The sequence below is a fragment of the Haliotis rubra genome, unplaced genomic scaffold (genome assembly GCF_003918875.1).
Source record: "Haliotis rubra isolate DU_JTF1 unplaced genomic scaffold, ASM391887v1 Scf818, whole genome shotgun sequence".
Lineage (NCBI taxonomy): Eukaryota > Metazoa > Mollusca > Gastropoda > Lepetellida > Haliotidae > Haliotis > Haliotis rubra.
In genome coordinates this window covers 372-7,486 of record NW_025767544.1, presented here as the reverse complement: position 1 = coordinate 7,486, position 7,115 = coordinate 372, and the positions used below count along the sequence as shown (strand labels likewise).

At 35.3% G+C, this 7,115-nt stretch overlaps 1 long non-coding RNA gene across 1 annotated transcript; it reads left to right on the top strand.

The window, feature by feature from the left end:
• Window positions 1–3,029: 3,029 nt before the first annotated feature.
• On the top strand, window positions 3,030–5,212 carry LOC124261946. The gene is made up of 3 exons (XR_006894475.1): window positions 3,030–3,186; window positions 4,807–4,810; window positions 5,190–5,212. It is a non-coding gene; the product is annotated as an uncharacterized LOC124261946 (long non-coding RNA).
• The last annotated feature ends 1,903 nt before the right edge of the window (window positions 5,213–7,115 follow it).

Below are 7,115 nucleotides of genomic sequence, written 5' to 3'. Positions count from 1 at the left end.
AAGCTCAAGAGAGACAGGCGAGAAAGTTGTGACACAATGTAAACAATTTTCATTTCGGTTAGGGTTCAACCGAAATAGCAAAAGCATGTTACATGAAAGAACAATGTGGCGGATATTGTCCCTTCGCTCTTAGATATTCTTCAATTTGTCACACATTTAGGATGTTTTAAGTTTCATAAGCACAATCTGAAGGGCCTACAGTATCTTGTTAACAGAGCAAAATATTCTGATGAGTAATATTTTATTCAAACGGAAATATTGTCAGTGTCAGCAGTTGCCTATCATGCAATATCCAAGTATCAAAATTAGTTCATATGAGTGCCTATAAACCATGCTTTAAATATTTCCAGATTTTTATAAAGAATTGCATGGGACTTTGACCCGAATTACCATCCTCCGGCTGATCGAATACGAAAACTATGTGAGAAGAATAGTGACTTCTGGAGTATTGGACAGAGGAAATAAAGTGTATATCTTAATTATGAGAACATTATTTGAAGTTTTGTTACCACATAAATTAATATTCACATATAATGGCACATTTTAGGAGCAATATTACAACTGTAATTTTGATTAATTCACTGGAAATGATATCAAGGTACATGTTTTCTCAGAATCTTGCTTTTTTTAGTAAACGTGGAAGGGAAATAAAATTATTAATAATCTAATCAATAATAAATAATTATTTAATGATTGACATATCAGATTTTTAGATTTTAAGGCAGAACTAGGCAAACAAACACCATATCATATCACAAGGCAGGACAATCACTTGGTATTAACTTAGTTTCTTGGCTCCTGCTTTTTAGATGTTTTTTTAAATACTACATTTACTAATAAGATAATTCTGAAAGTGATTGCTAGTATCATAACTCATTAAAGTTATTTCAACATCCAGAATATTTGAAAAGCAAAGGCTACATTTTGGTCAAACCCTGACAGGCATTATCTAGTCCTGAACAGAATAACTTTCAAAAATCTCGGGTGACTTTTCATGTAATGGAATAAAGATTGAAACATATATTAAACCCATATTTGATGTAATTCTTCTGATTAATCATAAGTTTTTAGGAGGTTACTACTATTTGAAGACTGAGCCAAAGCTAGTAAGTTTATTAAGATGGTGGATTTGGACAAATTGTTCAAGGTTTGTTGACGGTTATTTGCAAAATGAGCTTCATATTAAATTGCACACAGGTTTGTAGGAGGTGAACGCTTCAGGACATTTTCATGTCTGTTTTCCTAAACCTTGTTATGACTTTTACCAAATTTTGAATCAACTTTACTATAATTTTTATGACACCAGTAAGTATCTCAGAAAAGGAAATAGATCAAAATCAGTGTTATGTCCTCTAGGATATGGTCTCAGATCTAATAAAACAAAGATTATCATTGTTTAATTAAGCAGCAATAATTGTATTGACATATTTGAACATAGGATATATTCTTTGCACCTTTATTTTACACTAGTAGTTAGCAGTTAAACATCTCTGATGAAAAACAATAGATCTACATTTGTATTTTGTGTAACATTCTATTTCAATGCTAGTTAATTGTTCGAATAACTGTGGATTCTCTGTTCCAAAATTTTGCATCACATGTTTCCTATTTCTGGAAGATGGGTCAGCTAGTGTACAGGTGCAGACTGTATCTTGGATCTTCTTTTGTGTTCTGGTGCTGTGACATACCTGTACATAAACGCTGGCAGTTCATGAAGTCCAGTATTGTGGAAGCCTTTGTATGTAAATTAGAATTCCACAACAAAGTACATATAGAAAATTAAATGGAAAATGATGATTAAAAAATGATTTCCTTTATATTCAGTGTCATTTTATCATGGTGCACAGATTGAGAAAACTCTACCGAGAGTTGCTGCAGATCAGCTACCGTTGAATATTTTGCTTCTGGGTATGTCCAGATACGTCCATGGAAACATATTGTTTACAAAGCAAGCCAACTACCTTTTCCAGATTTCCAACAAGATCAAATAGGTTATGCTGTGATTGATTTTGTTAACATTGAATTGTACAGACAAATAAGGTGCATGAAGTAGTAGACAGGAAATATTTTCGCTTTTTATTTTACCATTCTCTTTAATTCATTAAAATAGATATGTCCATGCTCTCTGTGACTATTGAACTAAATTTGAACAACGCAAACGGATAAGTCAAAGGCGCCACGCGCAGTGTTGATAATTCTGTTATAGATACCGAAACGATGTGCAACATGACCATGTGGTTGTGTTCACGAGTTTATAAAAAAATTATAAACCCAAACAACAAAATTCAGTTATCCTTTCCCTGCTAATATCCTGTACCGGAGGCGGTGAACTGCCAAAAGATAGATCAATTAGAGTCGAAAGAAATTACGCTTCCTACAGTCTCAGCAGCTAAGTCGAGACGCTTTAGTCCGGGCATGTAACTCATTTTCACTCGCCAGTTGTAATCTGCCAGCTAAAATATATTAAAATCACATGCGTATACCCCTAATTCCTTTAAATAACATTCACAAGCGACGGATACCAGGTATCACCAGAGGCAGAATTCATCAACTACGTCTCGCTTGATCACGTAACGCTCTCTGCCGGCGGTGACGCCATTGTGATTTGCCAGTGGTTGTCCCCCCTAACGTCAAAAACGAAGTGGGCGGGGCTTATCGGCCGAGACTGGATCGGTCTATTCACTGTACATGTTTTCTTATGTTGCTTCTAATCATCGTGCATGCTTTGATGTGTGTCTTCCTATCACTGTTTTCATATAAGTGGCTACCAATCTACGTGTATCCTTTTCGTTGTATAAACACTATGTACATTCCAATTTATAATATAAATATACCCTTAATGTCTTTGAGTGAGTGAGTGAGTTTGGTTTGACGCCGCTTTTTAGCAATATTCCAGAAATGTGGGCTTAACACATTGTACCCATGTTGGGAATCGAACCCGGGTCTTCGGCGTGACGAGCGAACGCCTTAACCACTCAGGCTACCCACCGCCCTTAATGTCTCTTGAACGCTGTACATCGTGTGTACATCTCAATCTTTACTTCCATCTCACTGGCCTCCTGTACGCACTTTATGTTTTGTTTGTAAATCATATTCTGTCATTCACCTGCTGAAAGGGCAAGAAGTAGCCCAGAAACGTCGTGTTGTAAATAATAAAGAAGTTGTAAACTATACCATACGTTGTTGGTGTTATCATCCATCCCATCCAAGATGCCCATGAAGCATCTGATTCTAGAAGTTGTGTGAGTTCTTGTTTTATCGCATAGAGCGACATTGAGAGATCCTTACAACGTTAGACTTTTAACTTGTTAACGGTGTAAGAATCTACATCGAAACGTTATTCTATACAATAAACAAGGTTTCATCCATAAAGTTGTATGCTTTATTTTTCAATAATTATGCTGCAATTAAAGTATATGCATATGCGCCGATTATTAATCTGAGTAAAGACTAAGTGAGTGAGTGAGTATGGTTTTACGCCGCTTTTAGCAATATTCCAGCAAGCTCACGGCGGGGGACACCAGAAATGGGCTTCACACATTGTACCCATGTGGGGAATCGAACCCGAGTCTTCAGCGTGACAAGCACATATTACAGCAATTAATAATTCCTGTCATCTTCCTAAATATAACACAAGCGCAAATAATGCACACTGCACCTCACTGACTTTCCACATGCACAACGAAACATGTCGCAAGAAGGCGGAGTGAAATGATGTTGTGCCTTTGTTTGCCCACGAAAAAACTACGTTGATGGCTGACACGTATATAATAATATCTTCGCAACACAAAAGAGTATGTATGAACATGTTAAAGCGACGGTTGCAATCTTAAAGTGGATTTAAATTGTTCTGAATACTTTTTAATCAAAGTTGTTGTACATAAGGTTGGTCTTTTAAGCCCATTTCATTTTTCATGTGATGCAACAAAGATCTGGTAACGCACAATTTCACAATAGTTTTAGGATGATGTATATGCACGGATGTTAATGCTTAACGGAAATTCTTATATCTTCTATATGCATATGGACTATCACTGTTAGCAAATTCTACCCCCAAAATGGATTGGACTATTTGCACCAATAATGTGTCAGATGAAGACAGGAACCAATGACAATCAAACACAGATGATTCCATGTTGAAAGAACACGGAGCTATATATCAAAGTATGAAAAGTGGTCATATAATGAAAAGGAAATGAAAGTTGTTATAAATGTAAAGTAGTACACATATGTAGATATTTTTGGTTATTACAACAATGTTTTCTACCTGAGCCTTTGCAATGCATCACAGGGGAAGTAAAGTTCTTATTTCGTAAAACACATTAATCTATAATCAAAATGTAACTGCCAGAAATATTTTCGAAACATTTGATCAGTAACGTTTATGGTTTTGGAATGATGGAGATCTGGGGATTGGTTTAAGCATTCGGTATTGGCTCCACTAAGTACCAGTGGTCACTGTCTCGAAACATGGAAATGAAATGTTTTGTGATGTTCTCTACAAATCGGCGGTATAACGTTTCCAAATTATGCTTTATCCTGTTCCTGCAATGACAAAGGCGTTAATTGTTAGCAGAAGGCGTATGCAATCACGGGGTGTTTATATTAGGTTAGGCGTTCGGGGAATTTGGAAGAGACGGAGGTTAACGATACATAATATGGGATAGATATGGTTTATATCATATGCCGTTTTTAATATATTATACATATACTGTTTTATATAACAGATGATACATAAGTTTATGTATAATACGTATTGATGATGATGATGATGATGATATTGATAAGTATTATTATTATTGGTAGTATTGTGTGTGTGTGTTATTATTGTGTGTGTGTTATTGTAAGCGGTGATCTGCAGGTGTATAAGCAATAATAAAATGTATAAAGCTTTCGTTGTTCAATTCGAAGAAATTACTTCGATCGTCGAAGAGATATATAAATATGTATGAAGGCGAGGGTGTTACTATCACTTCTATATCGGATCGAAATATATCCGTTTCTTACATACGGATGAAAATATTATCCACGGATGTGAAAGTAACATCATCCGGAAATACACGGCATTTTGTTTTACATACTATAACGAGAAATTAGAGCAAATATAGGATATAAAGTACTAGAAGTGAAAGTGAGGTTAATAGGAAGAGAAAAGACAGTTATTGGCTAAAATATTTATATGAGCTAAGCTAATGTCCATAGCTTTAGTTTTTATTACACTTAAACATGTCTTTGGCTTCAAAGAGTACGCGCCAAGAATTGTATTCAGCAACCCATCACTTGTGGTAAAGGGGCGACTAACGCTGGTCAGGTCATCCTGGTTGACACGTCATTGTATCCTAATTCTGTAGATTGATGCTCATGCGTTTCATCACTGGATTGTCTGGTCCAGACTCGATTATTTCAAGATCAAGTCATGTATTACGGAATATTGCTCAGTGCGGCGTAAAAACAACAAAAGAAACAAACAAGAGTGATACCGCCATGTAAACCTCACTTCAATTTACCCTGCTATTGTCAACAGCACCAAGGCGGTGGGGTAGCCTAGTGGTTAATCTACATCGAAAAGTTATTCCCATACAATAAACAAGGTTTACATCCGCAAAGTTAGCTATGCTTCATTTTCAATAATTATGCTGTACTTAAAGTATATGCATATGCGCCGATTATTAATCTGAGTAAAGATATTGACTCAAGTGAGTGAGTGAGTATGGTTTTACGCCGCTTTAGCAATAATATTCCCCGGCAAGCTCACCTATGGGGGACACTACAGAAAATGGGCTTCACACATTGTACCCATGTGGGAAGTCGAACAGCGAGTCTTCAGTGCGAACACGCTACCATATTACAGCAATAAATACTCGCTGTCATCTTCCTAAATATAACACATAAGTGCAAATAATGCACACTGCGCCTCACTGACTTTCGCATTACGTACAATGAAACATAAAACAAGAAGGCGGTGATTATATATTGTGCCTTGTTGGTTTGAAAAACAACACGTTGATGGTTGACACGTATATAGTAATATCTTCGCAATACAACAAGATATATATGAACAAGCTAAAGCGACGATTGCACCTTTTAAAGTTGGATTTAAATTGTCTGAATACTTTTATCGAAGTTGTTGTACGCCAAGGTTGTCTTTAAGCCCAGTTCCTTTTCATTGTGTGCAACAAAGATCTGGTAACGCACACATTTTCACAATAGTTTGAGGATGATGCATTAAATATGCATTTCGTTTAAGGTTTGCACTCGCATTAAAATACATTAGTTTGTTGGATTTAAGGTATATATGCCTAGGGTGTTAATGTATAACATTATTACTCTTCTATATGCATATGGACTTAATACTCCTAGCAGATTCTACCCCAAAAATTATTGGACTGTTTTGCAAATAATAATGTATCAGATGAAGACAGGGAACCAATGACAATAAAACACAGATGATTCCATGTTGAGAACACGGGCTATATATCAAAGTATGAAAAGTGGTCATATAATGAAAGGAAATGAAAGTTCGTTATAAATGTAAAGTAGTACATATATGTAGATATTTTTGGTTATTTACAACCAATGTTTTCTACAAGGCCTCTTGCAATGCATCACAGGAAGTAAAGAGTTCTTTATTTCGTAAAAACACACATTAATCTATAAAACAAATGTTGCTGTAAGAAATATTTTCAAAGGAAACATTTGATCAGAAACGTTTATGGTTTTGAATGATGGAGATCTAGGGGATTGGTTTAAACATTCAGTATTGGTCTTAATTGATTTCATAGTGTCATTTGTTCTAAACATAAATAAATGTTTATGATATTCTCTCACAAATCGGTAGTATAACATTTCCAAATTATGCTATCCCTGTTCCTGCATGACAAAGGCATTAATTATTATAAGAAGGCATGCTCTATCACGAGAGGTGTTTATAATGCATAAGGCATCCAGAAATTCTGAAGAGACAGAAGTGCTGTACATAATATGGGATAGATATATTTATATCATATACTGTTTTAATATAATATACATATAATTTCGTTTTTATATAACAGATGATACATAAGTTTATGTATATACATGTGTGTGTGTGTGTGTGTGTGTGTGTTATTATTATT